The sequence below is a fragment of the Mustela putorius genome, unplaced genomic scaffold (assembly GCF_011764305.1).
Source record: "Mustela putorius furo isolate JIRA1106 unplaced genomic scaffold, ASM1176430v1.1 tig00003856_pilon_pilon_pilon, whole genome shotgun sequence".
Taxonomy (NCBI): Eukaryota; Metazoa; Chordata; class Mammalia; order Carnivora; family Mustelidae; genus Mustela; species Mustela putorius.
In genome coordinates, this window is record NW_025422008.1 from 36,819 (window position 1) to 59,118 (window position 22,300).

General features: G+C 41.1%; 2 pseudogenes; one reads left to right on the plus strand and one right to left on the minus strand.

Moving 5' to 3' along the window:
• LOC101691794 overlaps window positions 1–12,049 on the plus strand; it is a 44,173-nt pseudogene extending 32,124 nt beyond the window's left edge.
• A 1,700-nt stretch (window positions 12,050–13,749) lies between these two features.
• Window positions 13,750–19,194, minus strand: LOC106004664 (annotated as a pseudogene).
• Between the last annotated feature and the right edge of the window lie 3,106 nt (window positions 19,195–22,300).

A 22,300-nucleotide genomic window follows, 5' to 3' on the forward strand; every position in this document is an offset into this window, starting at 1 on the left:
TGGGCAGGCATAGGAGCCCTGATTATGTTGATGATTCTGGCTCAAGTGCTCCTTCTACAATGCATCGCGTGACAACAACGGCTACAGCAACGGGCTTTGGTCTAAGCCATGATGGCTCTGGAGGCTGGCACCTCCCCCCCCAAATATGGCTTAATATGCTGGATCGGTAGCCAAAGACGGGTAAGACTGATCCCTCACCATAGCAACCTAAGACAGGGGCTCCTCGGCCAGGGGGAGTACCCGATGATGGGTAAGCATGTGTGCTGAGGATTGGCAACCTAAGACAGGCACGATCCCTGCCATATAAACAATAAAAAAGGGGGAGCTGTGGAGAGCCATTCAGCAGATGCAAGGAGTCACGTAGACGGCAGTGCCTGTAGATTGAGGAAATGAGAATGATTGGTTTAGGAGGATGTGGGTGCGCTCGTGGCTGACGCATGAGCAGCACCAGGAGCCAAGAGAGAAACGCATGATCACCGCTAGAGAACAATAGAGTCCTGTATGGTTACATAAGAGTGCCACGAGGACGCTGCGTGCGCGGCATTGTGATTGGGCGAGAGGGGAGGGGTGAACGCGCGTGCATAAATATCGCTGTGTGCTTGGTTTGCGCGCGGCCGCCATTATTAAAAAGAAGCTTGCCACTCACCTCGTCTGTGGGTCGTTCTTGCGGGCCGAGAGCGACAGTAACTTATGGTTTTTGGTGCTCTTATAAATGGAATGGATTCCTTAAATTCTCTTTCTACAGTTACATTGTTAGTGTATAGGAAAGCAACTATTTTTCTCTGCATTGATTTTGTATCCTGTCATATTACTGAATTGCTGTATGAGTTCTAGCAATTTGGGAATAGATTCTTTTGGGTTTTTCATATAAAGTATCATATCCTATGTGAAGAGAAAAAGTTTGACTTCTTTGCCAATTTAAATACACTTTCTTTCCTTTTGTTGTCTGATTGCTGAGGCTGGAACTTCTAGTATTATGTTGAACAACAGTGGGGATAGTGGGCATCCTTCTTGTGTTCCTGATCTTAAGGGAAAGGATCTCAGCTTTTCCCCATTGAGAATGATATTCTTTGTGGACTTTCCATAAACGGTTTTTATAAAATTGAGGAATGCTCCCTCTATCCCCATACTCTGAAAAGTTTCAATCAGGAAAGGATGCTAAATTTAGTCAAATGCTTTTTCTGCACCAATTGAGAGAACCATATGGTTCTTCCCTCTCCTCTAATTAACGTGTTCTATCACATTGATTTGCCAATGTTGAACCACTCTTGCATCCCAGGGATAAATCCCACCTGGTCCTGATGGACCAGAAGCTTTACTTCTGTTTCTATGTTTTGAAACAGCTTCAGGAGAATAGGTGTTATTTCATCCTTTAATGTTTGGTAGAATTCCACAGGGAATCCATCATGTCCTGGACTCTTGTTTTTTGGGAGGTTTTTGATCACTGCTTCAATCTTGTTACTGGTTATAGCTCTCTTCAGGTTGTCCATTTCTTCCAGCCTCTGTCTTGGTAGTTCATGGGTTTCCAGGAAGGCATGCATTTCTTCCACGTTGCTTACTTTATTGGCATGTGTTTGTTGATAATGATCTCTATTAATTGTTTCTATTTCCTTGGTGTTCATTGTGATCATCCCCTGTCATTCATAATGTTATTCATTTGTGTCCTTTCTCTGTTCTTTTAGATAAGTCTGGCCAGTGGTTTATTGATCTTATTAATTCTTTCAAAGAACCAGTTTCTAGTTTTGTTGATCTGCTCTTGGCATTTCTGGTTTCTAATTCATTGATCTCTCCTCTAATCTTAATTAGTTCTCTATCGTGTGTGCCTTAGGCTTCATTTGTTGTTTTTTCTTCAGTTTCTTAAGGGGTAAAGTTAGGTGGTGAATTTGGGAATTTTCTATTTTTCTGAGTCTTGACTGGCTATGTATTGCCCCCGAAGACTGCCTTTGCCATATCCCATATGTTTTATAATGATGTGTTTTCATTCTCATTGGTTTCCATATTGTTTAATTTCTTCTTTGATTTCCTGGTTGATCCCAAATTTTTGAGCAGGATGATCTTTAGCTTCCAAGTGTTTGAACTTTTTCCAAACTTCTTATTGTGGCTCAGTTCCAGTTTCAAAGAAAGCATTGTGGTCTGAGAATATGAAGGAAATCAACTCAGTCTTTCAGTATGGGTTGAGACCTGATTTGAGACCCAGTATGTGATCTATTCTCAAGAGCAGTAATCTCTTCGATATCAGCCACAGCAACTTCTTTCAAGATATGTCTCCAAAGGCAAAGGAAACAAAAGCGAAGATCAACTTTTGGGACTTCATCAATATCAAAAGCTTTTGCACAGCAAAGGAAATAGTCAAGAAAACAAAGAGGCAACCCACGGAATGGGAGAAGATATTTGCAAATGACAATACAGACAAAAGGTTGATATTCAGGATCTATAAAGAACCCCTCAAACTCAACACACACAAAAAAGACAATCATATCAAAAAATGGGCAGAAGATATGGACAGACACTTTTCCAGTGAAGACATACAAATGGCTATCAGACACATGAAAAAATGTTCATCATCACTAGCCATCAGGGAGATTCAAATTAAACAATGAGGTATCACCTTACACCGGTTAGAATGGCCAAAATTAGCAAGACAGGAAACAACATGTGTTGGAGGGGTTGTGGAGAAAGGGGAACCCTCTGACACTGTTGGTGGGAATGCAAGTTGGTGCAGCCTCTTTGGAGAACAGTGTGGAGATTCCTTAAGAAATTAAAAATAGAGCTTCCCTATGACCTTGCCATTGCACTACTGGGTATTTACCCCAAACATACAGATGTAGTGAAAAGAAGGGCCATCTGCTCCCCAATGTTTATAGCAGCAATGGCCACGTTCGCCAAACTGTGGAAAGAACCAAGATGCCCTTCAAGAAACGAATGGATAAAGAAGATGTGGTCCATATACACTATGGAGTATTATGCCTCCATCAGAAAGGATGAATACCCAACTTTTGTAACAACATGGATGGAACTGGAAGAGATTATGCTGAGTGAAATAAGTCAAGCCGAGAGAGTCAATTATCATATGGTTTCACTTATTTGTGGAGCATCACAAATAGCATGGAGGACATGGGGAGATAGGAGAAGGGAGTTGGGGGAAATTGGAAGTGGAGGTGAACCATGAGAGACTATGGACTCTGAAAAACAATCTGAGGCTTTTGAAGGGGCGGGGGGTGGGAGGTCAGGGTACCAGGTGGTGGGTATTATAGAGAACACGGATTGCATGGAGCACTGGGTGTGGTGCAAAAATAATGAATACTGTTATGCTGAAAATAAAAATAAATTTTTTAAAAAAAGAAAGTTCTTTTTGTGCTTGAGAAGAATGAGTATTCTGTTGTTTCAGGGCATGTTCTGTATATATCTATGAGGTTCTTCTGGTGCAGTGTGTCTGTCATTCAAGACTCTTGTTTCTTCTTTGATTTTCTGCTTAGATGCTTAGATGATCTGTCTATTGCTGAGAGTCGAGTGTTGAGGTCTCCTACTATTAAGGTGTTATTATCTATCTATCTATCTATCTATCATATATATATATACACACACACACACACACACACATATATATATATGTGTATATATATGTAACAGTTGGCTTATGTAGTTGGCTGCTCCCATGTTGGGGACATAAATATTTATAATTGTTAGATCCTCTTGTTGGATGGACACTTTAAGAATCATATAGTGTCCTTCTGTATCTCTAACTACAGTCCTTATCTTAAAATCTAATTTGATAAGAGAATTGCTACCTCAGCTTTCTTTTGAGTTCTGATGGCATGAACAATGGTTATCAATCCCTTCACTTTCGATCTAGAGGTATCTTTAAGTTCAACCATAGTCTCTTATAGAAAGCATATGGATGGGTCCTTTTTATCTAATCTGCAACTCTGTGCCATTTTATGGGAGCATTTTGGGCATTCACGTTGAAAGTAATTATTGAAAGATGGGATTTTATTGTCTTCAGGCTGCCTGTCCTTGTTTCTGTAGATTGTCTCTGTATATTTCTGTTCTATATCACTCTTGGGGACTTTCTCCTTTTATCTAATTGCCCTTAGTATTTCTTGCAGGGTTGGCTTGGTGATCACATATTCTTTCAGTTTCTGCCTGTCCTGGAAGCTCTTTGTCTCTCCATCTGTTCTGAATCACAGCCTTGCTGGATAAATTCCTCTTGGCTGCATGTTTGTGCCACCAAGACCATGAGTGATCTCAGTCTGGGTGGGTGAGGGTGGCAGCTGCAGAAGCTGCCCTGGCGAAGGTCAGACCCCCAGATCCACAGGCACAGGTCTCACAAGTGCCTCTCCTGGTCCAGCAAGTTCACCTTAAGCTCCTGGATTCTGTTTGAATGCTGTTATATTGGGCACTTTCTGTCCCACCACCACCCCTCTGAAAACACTCATTGGTCCTCAGTGCAGGATGTTTTTGCACTGGGATATTAATTTACTTCCCAGTGGGTAGCTTCTGGTGGGTCCTTCCCCCTTCTGTTTATCCTCTGATATCGGTCTGCACAATCACAGCTCCATCCTTTGTACTTCACGACTGAAGATTCTCTGTCCCCAGAGAGATCCAGACATATAATCTTACATCTCAGGCTGATTCCATCGGTGTTCAGACAGCTTGGTAGATATCCAGCTAAATTCAGGGCATCTGTTGAAATGGAGTCCTCTACTCCTCTGCCATATTGCCCCCCTCTATCATGATGGCATTTTGACAGGGACTGCATTAAATGTGTAGATCGCTCTAAGTAACATACACATATTAACAATATTTGTTCTTCCAATCCATGAGCATGGAATGTCTTTTCATTTTTTTTGTGCCTTCCTCAATTTTTTAAGTCTTTTTCTATTTTCATTTTTCATGTTTACATTTTATCAATATATTCTGCCTTTTTTGTTTCCTTTCACTGTATTCATTTAATTTTTGTGTGTATATAAGTTTTGTTTTCTTCACAATTTTGGGATTTAGTGTCTTCTAACAAATGGACTAAAATACACCCAGGAGAAGTGGATCGTCCTGTTTTGTCCATCTGGGAAATTATATTGTCTTCTCTTCCTCTCTTTTGTTTTCTTTATTTCTTTTTTGTTTGTTTGTTTTGATCTCTTTGGATTTGTCTGGTGTGTATTTCACATGGCTCATGGTTGATTTTGATTTATTTCACTTGTTCATCCATTCTTCTCTGAACAAAATGACTAGAAGGAGGAATTCACAACAAAAGAAAGAACCAGAGTTAATGCTGTCATGGATCTAATCAATATGCATATAAGTAGAGTGTTGAAGATGGAATTCAGGATAATAAGTAAAAAGTTACTAGCTGGGCCTGAAAAAAAGAATAAAAGACACTAGACAGTCTCATAGTGCAGAAATGAAATCCAGTAAGGCCTAAATTTAAAATGCTTTAAGTAAGATGCAGTCTAAACTGGATGTCTGAACAGCTAGGATAAGTGAGGCAGAAGAGAGAGTAAGTAACATAGAAGACAAGTTGATGGAAAGGAAAGAAGTTGAGGAAAAGAGAAAAGAACAACTAATGGACCATTAGGGGAAACCTTGAGAAATCAGCCAAGCCATCAAATGAAACAATATTAGAATTTGGGTGGGGGACCTGAGAGAGAAGAAAGAGAAAGAGAGGGCCAGAAGGTATATTTAAGCAAATCATAGCTGAGAACTTCCTGAATCTGGGGAAGGAAATGGGTATTCAAGTCCAAGAGATAGAGAGGACCCTCCCAAAATCAATAAAAATAGATCCACACCCCAACATGTAATAGTGAAGCTTGCAAATTTCAGAGATGAAAGCAAAATCCTGAAAGCAGCTTAAGACAACAGGTTCTTTTTTTTTTATTTTTTTTTATTTAAAAGATTTTATTTATTTATTTGACAGAGAGAGAGATCACAAATAGGCAGAGAGACAGGCAGAGAGAGAGATGAGGAGAAGCAGGCTCCCTGCTGAGCAGAGAGCCCTATGCGGGACTCGATCCCAGGCCCCTGGGATCATGACCTGAGCCGAAGGTAGAGGCTTAACCCACTGAGCCACCCAGGAGCCCCAAGACAACAGGTTCTTAACCTACAATGGTAGAAACATTAGGCTGGCAACAAACCTACCTTAATGCAACAGAATACATGTTCTTCTCAAGCGCACATGGAGCATTCTCCAAACAGATCACATCCCAGGTCACAAATCAAGTCTTAAGCAATACCAAGACTGGGGTAATTCCCTGCATGTTTTCAGACAACAGTGATCTTGAATTCAATCACAGGAGGAAATTTGGAAGGAAACAAAACACTTCGAGGTTAAAGAGCATCCTACTAAAGAATGAAGAGTCAACCAGGAAATTAAAGATCTTTAAAATTTCATGAAAACTAATGAGAATGAAAACACACTGTTCAAACCTTTGACAAACAGCAGAAGCAGTCTTAAGAGGGAGCTGTATTTCAATACAAGCCTCTCTCAAAAATTAGAAAAATCTCAAATACACAAGCTCTCCTTACACCTAAAAGAACTGGAGAAAGAACAGCAAATATGGCTTAAACCAAGCAGGAGAAGAGAAATAAGAAAGACTAGAGCAGAAACCAATGAAATAGAAACCAGAGGAATAGTAGAACAGATCAATGAAAGTAGAAGCTGTTTCACTGAAAGAATTAATAAGATTGTTAAACTCCCAGCCAGACAAAAAAAAAAAAAAAAAAGAAATAAAAGAAAAGAAAAAGGACCCTTGAGCACCTGGGTGGCTTTGTCAGTTAAGCACTTGCCTTCAGCTCAGGTCATGATCCCAGGGTCTTGGGATCGAGGCTCTCGGCTTTGCAGAGTCTGCTTCTTCCTCAGCCCCTCCCCCCGCCTTGTTCTCTCTCTCACTCACTTACACGCTCTCTCTCACAGAAATGAATAAATAAAGCCAAATAAATTTGTTTAAAAGAAAACAGAAAGGACTCAAATTAAGAAAACCATAGGTGAAAGAGGAGAGATCAAAACCAACACTAAGGAAATAGAAACAATTTAAGAACTTATTATAGCAGCTATATGCCAACTAGCAAGGAAATTGAAATAGTAATCAAAGATCTTTTGACAAACAAGAATCCAGGGCCAGATGACTCCAGGGGAATTCTACCAAACATCTAAAGAAGAACTAATACCTACTCTTCTGAAACTGCTTTAAAAAAAAAATAGAAATAGAAAGAAATTTTCCGATCATTCTATGAGACCAGTTTTACCTTGATCCCAGAACCAGATAAAGATCCCACCAAAAAGGAGAGTTACTGACAAATATCCCTGATAAACAGAGATGCCAGAATTCTCACCAAGACACTACTCAATAGGATGCAACAGTACATTAAAAGGATTATTCACCACGACCAAGTGGGATGTATTCCTGTGATGCAAGAGTGGTTCAACATTCACAAATCAATCAATGTGATAGATCACATAAATAAGAGAAAAGACAAGAACCATATGATCCTTTCATTTGATGCAGAAAAAGCATTTGATAAAATACAGCATTCTTTCTTCATTAAAACTCTTCAAAATGTAGGGATAGAAGAACCATACATCAGTATCATAAAAGTCATTTATGAAAAGCCCACAGCAAATATCATTCTCAATGGGAAGAAACTTAGAGATTTTCCCTTAAGGTCAGGAACATGACAGGGATGCCAATCTCACTACTATTGTTCCACATAGTACTAGAAGTCCTAGCTTCAGCAATCAGACAACAAAAACAAATAAAAAGCATTCAAATTGGCAAAGAAGTCAAACTTTCTCTCTTCCCAGATGGCATGGTACTTTATGTGGAAAACCCAAAAAACTCTACCCCAAACTTGCTAGAACTCATACAGCAATTTGGCAACACGACAGGATACAAAATCAATGCACAGAAATCAGTTGCATTTCTATACATTAATAATGTGACTGAAGAAAGAGAATCACACACCATACCCAAAGATAAACTCAAAATGGATGAAAGACCCAAATGTGAAGCAGGAATCCATGAAAATCTCTGAGAATAAAGGCAGTAACCACTTCAACCTTGGCCAGAGCAAAGTCTTGCAAGACATGTCTCTAAAGTCAAGAGAAACAAAAGCAAAAATGGACCATTGGGACACAGACTGAGGGTTGTGGAAGGGGAGGTTGGTGGGGGTATGGTGTAACAGGGTGATGGGTAATTGGCTAATTGAATTCAAATTTTAACAAAATGCTTTCCCTGTGTTCAAAGATTATTTTTTACCATTGTCTCATTTTCATTATTTTAATGTTATTTATTATATAGAGAGGATATTTTTTGTTTTTCATGTTTCCACTTTTTGTAGATATTTATATATATTTCCCATTTTTTTATTACATTAGACTGCTTTGTTGAATCACTGTTTGTTTAGTATCATGTTGTTTAGACTCCACGTGTTTGTGTGTTTTCCAGTTTTTCTCTTTTTAAATTTACTGAGGCTTGTTTTATGCCCTAACATGTGATATACTCTAGATGTTGCATATATACTGGAAGAAAATGTGTATTCTGTTGTTTTGGGATGGAATGTTCTGTATACATCTGTGTTGTCTGCATGGTCTCATTTCTCATCCAAAGACATGATTTCCTTATTGATTTTCTGCCCTGATGCTCTATCCATTGATGTACTTTGGGGTTAAAGCCCAATACCCTTGCTGTGCCATATCATCTTGGCTCCTTATGTCCATTAATATTTGATTTATGTATTTAGGTGCTTCAGTGTTGGGTGCATAGATATTTAGAATTGTTTTATCTCTCTGTTGGATTTACCCCTTTGCATTATGTAATGTCTTTTTATAGCTCATTACAGTCTTTCTTTTAAATTCCTTTTTTTCTGATATAAGCATTTCTTCTCTGGGTTGTTTTCATTTTGTTTTGATTTTTGTTTGTTTGGTTATTTTTTTGCTTCCAAACATATGCATCTATGTTTTCCATACCTTAGCTTTTACTCTGCATGTATCTCCACATCTGAGATGATCACTTCTGGGCACCATATAGATAGGTGTTGCTTATTTATCCATTCTCTACCTTGTCATTTGATTGGAATATTTAAGTCCTTTACATTTAACATAATTATTGAGACATATGTCCCTATTGAAATTTTGTTATTTGTTGTCTGGTTGTTTGTAGTTTTCTGTTCCTGTCTCCTTATCTTCCTCTATTTCTTTGTGATTGACGAGTTTCTGTAGGGTTGTTTCACTTTTTCTTTTTTTAATTTTGTGTATCCACTACAGGTTTTAGGTTTGTTGTTACTCAGAAGTTCTTATATAATATCCTGCATTATAGCAGTGTATATTAATTGGACAGTCACTTGAGTCTAAATACATTCTTTACACATCCCTGGGTGGCTCAATTGCTTAAGCGTCTGTCTTCAGCTCAGGTCTGATCCCAGGGTTCTGGGATCAAGCCCTACATCTAGCTCCCTGCTCAGCGGCCTGCTTCTCTCTCTTCCTCTGCCTGCTGCTTCCCCTTCTTGTGCTATTTCTCTTTCTCTCCCTGAAATAAATAAATAAATACTTTAAAAAATAAATAAACACATTCTTTTTTAGAAAAACTTCTCTTCCTTTTTCCTTATCTCTTCCATATTTTATGTACATGCTATCATATTTACATATTTTTTGTATTTTACATCTTTTTACTCATAACTTATTATGCATTTTCTGGTCGCTCGTTTTCCATTTCATTTTTTATTTATTTATTTATTTTACAGACAGAGATCACAAGTAGGCAGAGAGGCAGTCAGAGAGAGAGAGAGGAGAAAGCAGGCTCCCTATGGAGCAGAGATCCTGATGTGAGGCTCGATCCCAGGAGCCCGGGACCATGACGTGAGCCAAAGGCAGAGGCTTTAACCCACTGAGCTACCCAGGCACCCCTCATTTTCCCTTTTCAAAAAGTCAGTTTCACTGACTTTTCACTGACTGTAATACTGTTTTAGTGGTGATAAACTCTTTTAGCTTTCGTTTCTCTAGGAAAATGTTGATCTCTCTTTCAAATCTGAACGAAAGTCTTATCAAGTACATTCTTCTTGGTTGTAGTTCTTTTTCCTTTCAGCACTTTGCATATATCATGTCACTCATTCTGGCTTGCAGAGAGTTTCATTTCTTTTGACACTTTTAAGAAGAAGGGTTCACTGGGTTATCTTCCTCTGCGGGGTAAAGTTTTTGGCTTGTTTGCTACCTGGAAAGATGTGGAATATGACAGCACACACACACACACACATACATGATAGTATTCTTTTGGCCTTTCAAAATTTTCCTTCATCCTCTAACCAGCATTTACTCTAGCTGGTGGTCTGAGTTTTGCCCTGACAGCCTGCTATGAGCTGTCAAAGGGTACAGTGGAAATGTTCACCATCCTCTGAGTCCACACATCCGTCCCTCTGGTGAGCACAGCCCCTCCAAAGAGATTGTCATCCCATATCCGAAGTATCAAAACAAAGGTGCCTCTGAGAATTCCTTAAGGAACTCCCAAGGGTTGGAGCATGTGGATGTCCACCCAGAGGTCAGCTGCACAGTGTATGTGACAATGGGCACCTGTCCCAGCACGCTCTGAGTAGGAGATCCACTCTAATTCTAATGTCTGAGATTCCAAGAAAAGTGAGGAGGCATCACTCCCACCAGAGCCCTGAGCTATATAAAGGCAAAGGACTCAAGGAAAAAGACATTCGTATAGACACTTGGAGAAATTTTATTATACTCATTAATTAACAATGAGTAAATAAGAAATTAAAAGAAAAGCAAATGCAGAGTAGACTCCCCTGAAGTGCCCCTGTGTAAGCAGTGGGGCGTGTTTCCAGGCAGGTCCCCATGCAGTTACCCTAGAAACACGGGAAATCTGGCCCAGATGCGATTACAACCCCCCACAGTTCTTTTTTTTTTTCCTAACGAGGTGTAAGCCTGTCAGTGCCCTCTGGCGTGACACCTTAGAAGTAGTTGAGGCCACCGCGGCTCAGCGGGAAACTCTGAAATTTAATGGCACTGGTTTGGGGGATGGCCAAGGTCAGGCGGTGCAGTCTCGGGGCTGTATACCTGTTCCAGCGTCACGGCCGTCACTGCAGTCGGAAGTGGTGTCCCAGGACACCAGACAGGCCAAGGAGGTTCAGCCTGCCAAGGAGCAGCCACCTGAATTCGCTCCACAGTCAAGCCCAGAACTTCCCATGGAGGGAACTGCATCACCGCCCCAGGCGTGGCAGAGCCGGCGGGGACCCCGGACTCTCTAAACTCTTCGGACTCGGATTCCGACTTGGACAGTGCAACAGATTCAGATAGTTCAAGCGCCTCCTCATTCTCATCATCTTCCTCCACTGCTGTCAGGTGGAGAAGATGATTGACAAACTGGGAAGGAAAATAATAATTTTCCTCTTAAAACTGAAGATGAGTTACTTCTTAATGAACTACCTTCTCTTGAAAAACTTGCTATTATTCTGCCTGAATATACTGATCTAAAGCCCCTTGGGGTGGTTTCAAGTATTATTGAGCAATTAGTAATAATTCCATCTATGATTAACCTACCTCCGGTTAATGGGACTAATTTATTTTTTGAGACTGTAATTTTTAAAAGCAATGGACAGACAGCAGGAAAGATATTTGAAACATTTGAACCTGTTGCACATCCATTTATGTGTCACGATTTAATTCTTCAGAGCACATTGAGAGAAAAGGTATGATAATACAGGACACTATGTATTTTGCTCTATCAGTGAAAGACTTCACTCAGTACATAGTCACAGAAATGCCCAGAGTGTCTCAATCGCATTCCTCAGTCCCTGCGATGTCAGTGAATCATTTGCAGAGAGCAAGTGTGACCTAGAAGAATGTACTCACTCTCTCAGTCCCATGTAGTTCAGGCCCATTCAAGGTCAAGGCTAAAATGGGCAAATCCTAGGGGGAGGGATGTGAGTGCCAAGTTAAGGGAAAAGGCCTGGAGAACTGGCACTTTGGCCTCTCACCTTGAAAGCATCAAGGGAGAGAGGCCTGGGCACCATTAGCGTACAAGGATGCCACTGATTTTTGTAAATCAATTTGTAATATGTCACTTTATTGAATCATTGATTACTTTCAAAAGATTTTTTTATTGACTCTTCAGATTTTTCTGTATGTAAGATGATATTTGCAAAGAGTGACATTTTCGCTTCTTCCTTTCTAATATGGAAAGCTTTTATTTCTTTCTCTTGCCTAATTGCTAGCTAGGACTTCCACTGCTATATTGAATAGAGAGTTGGGGAGAGTGTCCTTCCTTGTTATGTTCCTGCTCTTAGAGGAAATGCTTTCAATTTTTCTTCATTGAGTAGGATGGTTGCTGTGGGTTTCCTGTAGGTGGCCTTTATTAGGTAGAGGAATGCTCCTTCTACATCCAATTGATTAAGAGTTTTATCATAAAAGAAGGGTATATTTTGTCTAATTTCTTTGGGCAAGTTTTGAAATGATCATGTGATTTTTTACCTTTCATTCTCTTGGTGTATTGAATTACACTTATTGCTCTTTGTAGGTTCAACAACCTTGCACCCCACAGATAAATCCCATTTAGCCATGGTGTCTAATTTGTCCAATGTGGGAACTCAGTTTGATAACACTTTGCTGAGGATTTTTCCATCTGTATTCATCAAGGATACTGGTTTATTGCTTTTTTTGTCATGGTGGTATCCTTATCTGGTTTGCCATCAAAATAATACTGCCTTTGTAGAATGAATTTGAAATTGTTGCCTCTTCCTTAACATTCTGGAAGAGTTTGAGGAGTATTGGTATTAATTTTCCACTGCATGTTCATTAGAATTCACTAGTGAAGTCATTTGACCATGAGGTTTTCTTTTAGGAGTTTTGGGGGTTTTGTTTTGTTTTGTTTTTAATTTTTTAATTTTTTAATAAACATATAATGTATTGTTAGCCCCAGGGGTATAGGTCTGTGAATCACCAGGTTTACACACTTCACAGCATTCACCATATCACACATCCTCCCCAATGTCCATAACCCAACCGCCCTCTCCCTATCCTCCTCCCCCCAGTCACCCTCAGTTTGTTTTATGGCAGTAAGAGTCTCTTATGGTCTGTCTCCTTCCTGATCCCATCTTGTTTCATTTATTCCTTTCCTACCCTGCCAAACACCCTACGTTGCATCTCCACTTCCCAATATCTGAGAGATCATATGATTGTTGTCTTTCTCTGGTTGACTTATTTAGCTAAGCATAAAACCCTCTAGTTCCACCACATCATCTCAAATGGAAAGATTTCATTTTTCTTTGATGGCTGCATAGTATTCTATTGTACATATATACCACATCTTCTTTATCCATTCATCTCTTGATGGACATCTATGTTCTTTCCATAGTTTGGCTATTGGGGACAATGCTGCTATAAACATTCGGGTGCATGTGCCCCTTCAGATCACTACATTTGTATTCTTAGGGTAAATACACAGTAGTGCAATTGCTGGGTCATAAGGTAGCTCTATTTTCATCTTTTTGAGGAACCTCCATGCTGTTTTCCAGAGTGGTTGCACCAGATTGCATTCCCATCAACAGTGTAGGAGGGTTCCCCTTTCTCCACATCCTTGCCAGCATCTGCCAGGCACTCAAGCCAGGGCTGCCACAATCTCATTACAATAACCTGGGGAGGACTCTCCTGGGAGGATGATGTTGGGCCCTGAGCCATGGCAGGAACAGAGGGTCAAGTTCTGGTGGTTGAGGGCATGGGGGTCCTGTAGGTCACTAAAAAGCCCCTTGTCCCCTAAATATAAAGGACCCTCAGAAAATCTGAGGGGTCCAACACCAGGCTGGTTGGTGGGCTTCCATGCTAAACCATTCCTGCTGCTGAGACAGAGTGTGTGCATGCCAGGGGACAAACAAGTCAGAGCAGCAGTCATCAAAGAGCATGCCCTGAGGAAACAGGTATCCCAGGCTGAAGTCCCTCACTGGCTGATGGTAAAATGCTTGCTTATGCCCATTGAGTTGGGTGGGTATAGTGTCCCACAGTGTGGTGGGCTACCCAGGTGCTGCCCACCTGAAGGTGCTTTAAGCAGGCCTGAGAGGACATCGCTGGATGCTATAGAGGCTTTGGGGTAGGTGGCTGTGTGGGCAGAACCAAATTTGGGGGGCTGTATGGGTATGGAGGCAGCCACTGGTCAGTGAACAGTTTGCTAGTATCCAGGTGGACTCCTGAGTGATGCAGGAGAAGGCAGGTGACATTGTTGTCACAAACTTTTGGGGCAGCTGCTTTTGGGTGTCAGCTGAGTCCTTGGGCAAGCTCAGGAGGCTGAGGGGAACATGGTAGTGGCAGGAAGGGATTCCAGGGAAAGAAGCTGGGTAAGGGGGTTACCCAGCACAGGAGAGGAAGCAGAGGGGCAGGAACTGGAGGATGAGAGAACCAGAGCACTGAGTGAGGAGGAAAGAGGCTGACAGTCAGGGATGGCTATCAGAGCCTTGAATGTGGGGGTGGGGAATGCTCCAAGAGGTCCAGGAGTTGGGATTGCCCAGGGAAGACCACAGGATGGGTAGCTGAGCAGGGAGTAAAGTCCTGTCTCATCATAGCCCAAGCCTGGTCCAGGCACTGGCTCCCACTGATCCTGAGGTAGATCATGCTGTGTCTTAATTTGGAGGTACTGATACCCTCCCTCAAGCTGGGATAGGCTGTCTCCTCAGAGCCCTGGGGGGTGGGAAGTGCCAGGGGAAAGTGCAGGTTGGTGAGATCAGGTAGGGAGCTTCCTGTGTTCATGGCTGGTGGAAGGGCAGGCACATTGGCAGGCTGGTCAGGGAGCACATAGTGCTCTGATTAACATCAGATAAGTGTTAATTCCAGGGAGTTCACAGGACTAAGATAGGAAGAACATCAGGACAGCTTCCAAGCATGGCATTTCTTCAACAAATCTTTGTCCTCTAACAAGTTCTCTTCAATAACAGGGACTTTGGAGTCCACTTTACCATTCAGAAAACCTCAATGGTAGCTGAGCAGGATGCTAGGAGGGGTGGGGCCTGGATAAATGTCCTGAGGGCTGGGGTTCCTCACACTGGTGTGAAGGCAGAGCCAGTACTTGTCCTATTCAGTCAGATGGTAGTAGAAAGACCTGCCCCTTCTCTGCGGGGACATTATCCCAGGGCACATCATCCACCAGCTGGGCTCTGGGGGAAGAGACAAATAGGCAGGACCACAGGGAGAGCTGTCTTTCTGGCAGGGATAGCAGTGGAGTAGGGATGCGATTTTTCTGGAATCTCACTGTAACTGTTCAAAACTCCTGCAGCCCAGTTCTCCACAATGAATACAGAGGCAAGTTGAGGGGGCTCTTGGAACTCAGCCAGGTCAGAGCTTATCTGGTTATCAGTGGGCAGAGAACGGCCATAAGGAGAGCTCCTTGTGCATGTCAGTTACAATCAGGGGGCCTGTAGGCCCCATGTGTTCCTCAACTCCAAGCTCTCTGGTATCTGTGCCTCCCCTACAAGCCTGTCTTCCTGCCCTTCAGGCTCCACCTGTGCCTCTCAGATGACTACACTGGTCTGTTCAGGTTGTCTACATCTTCCTAAGTCAGTCTTGGTCAGTTGGGTGTTTTTAAGAATGTACCCATTTCCTTTAGATATATAATTTGTTGATATGCAATTATTCATAGTCTTTCATAATTCTACGTATTCCTGTCCTATGCATTGTAATAACCCTCTTTTATTTCTTCTTTTTTTATTATATTAGTCACCGTACAGTACTATGTCCCTTTTTTTTCTTAGACTAGCTAACTTTTTGCCAGTTTGTGTTCATCATCTTCTAGAACCAGCTTTTAGTTTCATTGATCCTTTCTATTGTTTTTCTGGTCTCTATTTCATTTACTTCTGCTCTGATTTTTAGTATTTCTTCCTTTTTGTTAACTTGGGGATTAATTTGTTCCTCTTTTTCTAGTTCATTGAAGTGTAAAGGTAGATTTTTTTTTGAGATCTTTCTAATTTTTGTTACTCTAAACTTCCTCTCTGAACTGCTTTTACTGCAACCCGCAAAGTTTGATATATTGTATTTTCATTTTCACTTGTTTGAGACCATTATTTATTTTCCTTTTGAGTTCCTCTTTGACCTATAAATTGTGTTACCAAACTCAGACTAGTTGAGCACCCAGTGCCCAGTAAGCCAATGTCTGAGACATGGGTTTTGAGGCAAGAAAGTCTCACTCATTATCACAAGGAACGCCCAGTGAGAAAGCTGGCTATCATTCCCGAAGCTGCATTGCCCTCTGGAGGAACAGGGACAGCCACTACTTGTTTGTGGAAGGAGGTTAATATATAAGAGGAGGATGAGGTGTTTCTGGAAACCTTGAGAGGGTGGGCCTTGAAACAGTCTGGAGCTCTGTATTCCTCTGGAAAATAAGGCACCCCATTCAGGACCTGGAATGATCAGGTATGTCAGATAATTTTGAGACAAATGTTTCTTTCCACTCCCCATTAGGTTTCTATAATCAGTGGGTAAACAGGGAGTAGGGATAAAAGGCAAAGTAAATGATTGATCATGCATGAGGTTAAGTGATGTGAAAACGTCCTCAGTAGGGAATAAAACGTGACGAGCATCTAAGGTAATAATGCAACTAATACAATGTAGTTCTGCATATGCTTTCAAGACTTATCCAAGAATCTGGCCTCAGGCGTCTGGCTTCAGTTGTTTAAAATTTTGTCATCTCTTTCCCACATATATTTAGGTCTACTCAGTTTCCTCTTATTCATTTTTACTTTCATACCAATGTGGTCAGAGAAGTTGTCTGATATGGTTTCAGTCTTCTTAATTTTGTTAAGATTTCTGTGTTCCATCAGGGGATCATTCGCTTGGGTTATCTACAACCATTCCTTCACTATAAAACTACATTTGTCCTTACAGCTAAAATGACCCTTCTGAAAGCATCACATACTTGGGTCTATGTTTTTAATTTATCAAGGTACTATCTGTCATTTGATTGGTAAAGTCATCCCACTTACATTTAAGTGATTATTGATATGAAAGGACTTACTATTGTCATTTTATCTTTTCTTTTCTGATTGTTTTGTATCTTTATTATTTCTTCTTCTTTGTGTTTCTGTCTACTTTTATCACTTGTTGGTTTTCCATGATTATTCCCTCAGTTTGCCCTTTTTCAAGGTTCTCTCTGCTCTCGATATTGTTTTGTCTTACCCTGACAAACTGTATAAACTGTCTCCTAGATTAAATGGTGATTTCCTGCTGTTGGCAACTTTTCTTCATTTGCCTACATGGCTGTTCTCATTTTCCTCTTCCCCTTTGACATTTTTGCTGTCACAAACACTTTTCCTGGTATAGGTTTGTTACTAACTGCAGTAGCTCTAGTTATTTTTAATAACTTTAGCCATTGCTGTTATCATTAAGTGTTTAATGCCCTATTCTAAAATAAGGTTACAGTTTCTGACTGTCTGCCAGCTTACTCAGAGTCTCTGTACCTTCATCTTTTCATTACAGTACTAAAGTTCCGCTCAATATGTCTTGGAGGCAGGACTAGTGGTGGGGAATTCCCTCAAGTTTTCTTTGTGTGGGAAAGTCTTTATTTCTCCTTCATGTCTGAAAGATAAATCCTGGATACAGATTTCTTGTCTGGCAATATTTATTTGTCAATGCTATGATTATGTCATTCTGCTCTCTCCTGGCCTACAGAGTTTCTGCTGAGAAATCTGCTAATGATCTCTCCTATGGGAACTCATTTTTACGTTACTTTCTTTTATACTTTCAAGATTCCTTCTTTATCTTTGACATTTGACAGTGTCATTGGAAAGTGTCTTGGAGATGGTATTTTTGTATTGAGATAATGAAGTTATCTGTTAACTTCCCAGACTTCTATGTCCAGTTCTTTCCCCAGGATTGGGAAGTTCTCAGTCAACACTTTTGTAATAACAATTCTGCCCCTCTTCTCCTTCTCTTCTCCTTTTGGTATACCCACTATTCTTAACTGGCTCTCCTAATGGAGTGTGGTAGCTCTTGCAGGATTTCTTCAATTTTTAAGCTTGTTTTTCTTTTAAGTAATCTCTACATGCAACATAGGGCTCTAGGTCACAATCCAAAGATCAAGAGTCGGATGCTCCACTAACTGAAGCAGCCAGGCACTCCAGGGTTTTTTCACTTTAAAAAATAATAAGAAACCGGGCATCTGGGTGGCTTACTGGTTAAGCCTCTGCCTTCGGCTCGGGTCATGATCTCAGGGTCCTGGGACCAAGCCCCACATCGGGCTCTCTGCTCGGTGGAGAGCCTGCTTCCCCCTCTCTCTCTGCCTGCCTCTCTGCCTACTTGTGATCTCTGTCTGTCAAATAAATAAATAAAATCTTTTAAAAAAATAATAAGAAGAAGAAACCTTAGTTCTCTTCACTTCTACCTGAATCATTTCTAGATTCCACCTTTCAGACCATGTATTCTCCCTTCCACCTGATCTGCTCTATTTCCAATGTTTCTAATGCATTCTTCATCTCATTTCCTGAGTTCAGCTCCAGAATTTCGGTTTGGTGCTTTTTTAGAAATTCAGTCTCTTGGGTAATGTACTCCTTCTACCCATTCATTTTATTACTGAGTTCATTGAATTGCCTGATTCTCGTATATCTTGTTGAATTCCGTTCTGGCCGTTATTTTGAATTCTCTATTACTTAGATCACAGTCTTCTGTAAATGTAGGGTTGGTGGCTGGAGAAGTGTCATTTCTTTTTAGCAAAACCATATTACCATGATTTCTCATGCTCTTTAATGAGATTTTCCTCTGCCAAATAGTCTGAAGTAGCCAACACCTTTTGAATGTAGGCAAAAATTTGTTAACTTTGATGCTAACAGTTCATGGGGAGGCCCTATTTTAGTATTACAGCAGGTGGCAGAAGAGCACAATCTTTTCCTTTCTCTTACTAGAGTAGCCCTGGTGGCTGTATAGACCAGGCTCAAAGGAAAAAAAAAAAAAAAGGAGGAGACTGGCAACTCTGGAGGGGCCTGTATGTACTAAGTCCCTTGGGTTTGGGGTGTGCCCCACACTCCAGGAGGAGGATCCTCAAGTTCATGAGTCCCATGGAGCTGGGAGCTCTCTTGCTGAACTCTCAGGGCAGACAGAGAATAAAGTGTTTCTTCTTCTCTGCCTCCTTCCCTTGCCTTTTACCTTCCCCCACTGTCCCCTCCTGGTCAGATGCCCTACCTCAGACGACCCTGCTCTGTGGCTTCACAGCGATGGGGTCCTCCAGTCATAGCCCACAAGGTCAAGTAGCCTTTCACTCACCCCTTTCCACCCCAACCTTCTGGACCACAGGAGTCACAGGTGAGCATTACCACCACTGTAAAAGCCAGGGTAACAGGCCCCACCAAACTGCCTGGGGTCTGGTCTCCCTGAATACCAATCCACACCCTCTCAAATGTAAACATGGGTGGATCTCTTTGGTGTCTCATGTGCTGTCCAGAGGAACCTTTGTTGGGTTTTGGAATCTTACTAGTTGTAAACAGAAAGGGGGAGACAAATGGAAGGACTCATTCTGCCATGATGCTGACCTCACTCCTCCCAAGAATGATGGTTTTAACCATTCTTTCTGGAATTACATGGGCTGCTGGTCCACTAGTTTCAAAAGATTCCTTTTTTTTTAAGATTTCATTTATTCATTTGACAGAGAGAGATCACAAGTAGGCAGAGAGGCAGGCAGAGAGAAAGGAAGGGAAGCAGGCCCCCTGCTAAGCAGAGAGCCCGATGCGGGACTCGATCCCAGGACCCTGAGATCATGACCTGAGCCGAAGGCAGTGGCTTAACCCACTGAGCCACCCAGGTGCCCAAGATTCCTTTTTTGTGTGTGGATAATTCGTATCATATCCATACCTTCCTTTCCCCTCCATTTCAAAGGAAATATACCCATAGCCCATCTAAAAGGAATCCAGTGTCATAAAGCCACAAAGTATACTGTAAAAGGATATGAACATGTCAGATAATATATTAACACATAGAGTATTTTTTAAATATACAAAGATCCCAAAGAGTATATTTATGACTTTATTGTTGGGATAAATATTTTGACAAATTTGAAAATTCCTCTACTACTCTTTCCCACGTCCTGTGAGCAGTGCAATGCCCTCCTCCAACATACAGTTCAGTTTAGATATTTGTATCACTCAGTGTCTGGTCAGAGGCAGAAACCACATCACTCAGGTTAACAGGGAAAATCTGATATAAAGAATTATTAAGAAAGATGTATTTAATTATGAAAGAGATAAAAGAAAGCTCTATGGAAACCAGAAATAGAAGATATAGGAAGCAGACTTTACATCTAGGGCTGAGGTAGAGCATCCAAAAAACGGAATATGTTTGAAAGAATAAGACTGACATTCTGTTTATTGGACAAGGTACACCAGAGTCCCCAGGAAGGAAAGAAATGCACCAACACGCTGCAGACCAAGCCTGTTGGGCAGGAAAACTCTCACTAGAGAACTGACAAGATTCCCTGGGAGGCAGCCCTCTAGAACACAACCTGCTACAAGGCCATATTCATTCACCCAAAGGCAAGGGAAACTAAGTCTTCTCAGCCACTGACAGTAGCGTCGTAAAGTCAAGGGGGAAACAACATCAAAAGTGGGACACCTAGGTGGCTCACTCAGTTAAATGTCTTCCTTCAGCTCAGGTCATGATCCCAGAGTCCTGGGATGGAGTCCTGCTTTAGGTTCTCTGCTCAGCAGGGAGTCTGCTTCTCTCTCTGCCTACCACTCTCCCTACTTGTGCTCACTCAATCTCTCTCTGACAAATACATAAATAAAATCTTTTTTAAAAAACATGAAAAAAAAAAAAAGCTTTTCTCCTGCTATGTCTTGCTGTGTTACCTCTGGTGCTATGTAGGGAAAATCTTGCATATGCCTCCCTGGATGAGACTAATTGAAAAACAAAGGAGTAATGCCCAGAAATTTATGCCTCCATTGAAATTTCTTGCAATCTGAGGGTTTTGAAGGGGGGGGGAGGTTGGGGGAACCAGGTGGTGGGTATTGGAGAGGGCACGGATTGCATGGAGCACTGGGTGTGGTGCAAAAACAATGAATACTGTTATGCTGAAAAAAAAAACCAGATTCATGTAATTTAAAACAGTATATGAGCAATAATAAGTTTTCTCTGACGACCATGTAATCACTGTGCTCATTGGCAAAAAGTCCTCAGAAAGAACTGGGAAAGGAGACACAGGCTTCTGGATATGAAATGAATAATCACAGGAATAAAGAGTACAGCATAAAAATATAGTCAATGATATTATAATGGTCTTGTATGCTGCTAGATAGTAACTACGCTTATGGTGAGTGTAGCATATACATAAATTTGTCAAATCACTATGCTGTACACAAAAACTAATGCCATATTGTGTGTCAAGCATACTCAAATAAAAAATACATTTTTTACTTTGTAAAAAAAAAAAAAGAAAGAAAGAAAAAGAGATTTCTTGGCTGAATGTGGCCACATTTTTACCGCGGCTCAAGGCTCTCATCTAGGGAGTAAATGTTTAAATTTCAAGGGGAAACAGGCACATGCAGTGCTCATGTACTTCATGAACTCCTAGCCTCCTTGCCCTTACCACATGATGTACCATATATTACCGTCCTGAACCTTATGGCTACACTTTCCTCCTTGCTTTGTGCTTGCACATGGTGTATTGATATGACCCCAATGAAACTGGAGACAGAACTTGGCTGGAGCCCTTTTGCTGCTAGAGTGTCTGGTCCCTAGGCTTCTCCATTCTCCTGTGAATGTGTCTGGAGTAATATTTTCACTCACCATCTCAGTGTTTTCTGGCCAAACCCAACAGTGCACTAACTGACAAAGGCGGTACCAACTGTGCCACATGGCAAAAATGAAACGTTTATGACCTCCAGTATCAACAAGTAGGTCACATACAGGGTAGATTTAAATCAAAAGGCAATAAATTGATAAAGGATAGATTTCACGCTTTTAGTTCCTCAACTTCCAGATAAACCATTTACTCACATTGAAAATTCCATATAACAACACAACTCCAATTTTCACCCATCTACAGGGCCACACTTACAAGTGAAAAAGTTCTCACTCTTTCCCCAAAATGGAACAAACAGGCAGTCTCAGGCAATGAATCAGTTGTATTTATTCCTTAAGTCCAGCCACACTCATTTGACTCCTCTGTTACCCAGACATTATATTTGAAATATTACCAGGGACAACTTGCATAAAATCACACTGGTAAGAAGGGAGAAGGAAAATAGATAATTAATACAAAGGACACATCTACATGCCAAGATAGAAAAATATGCAAAGGGACGCCAGTCCTTTTCCTACTTTTGGTCACAGGCAGGAATTGAGATC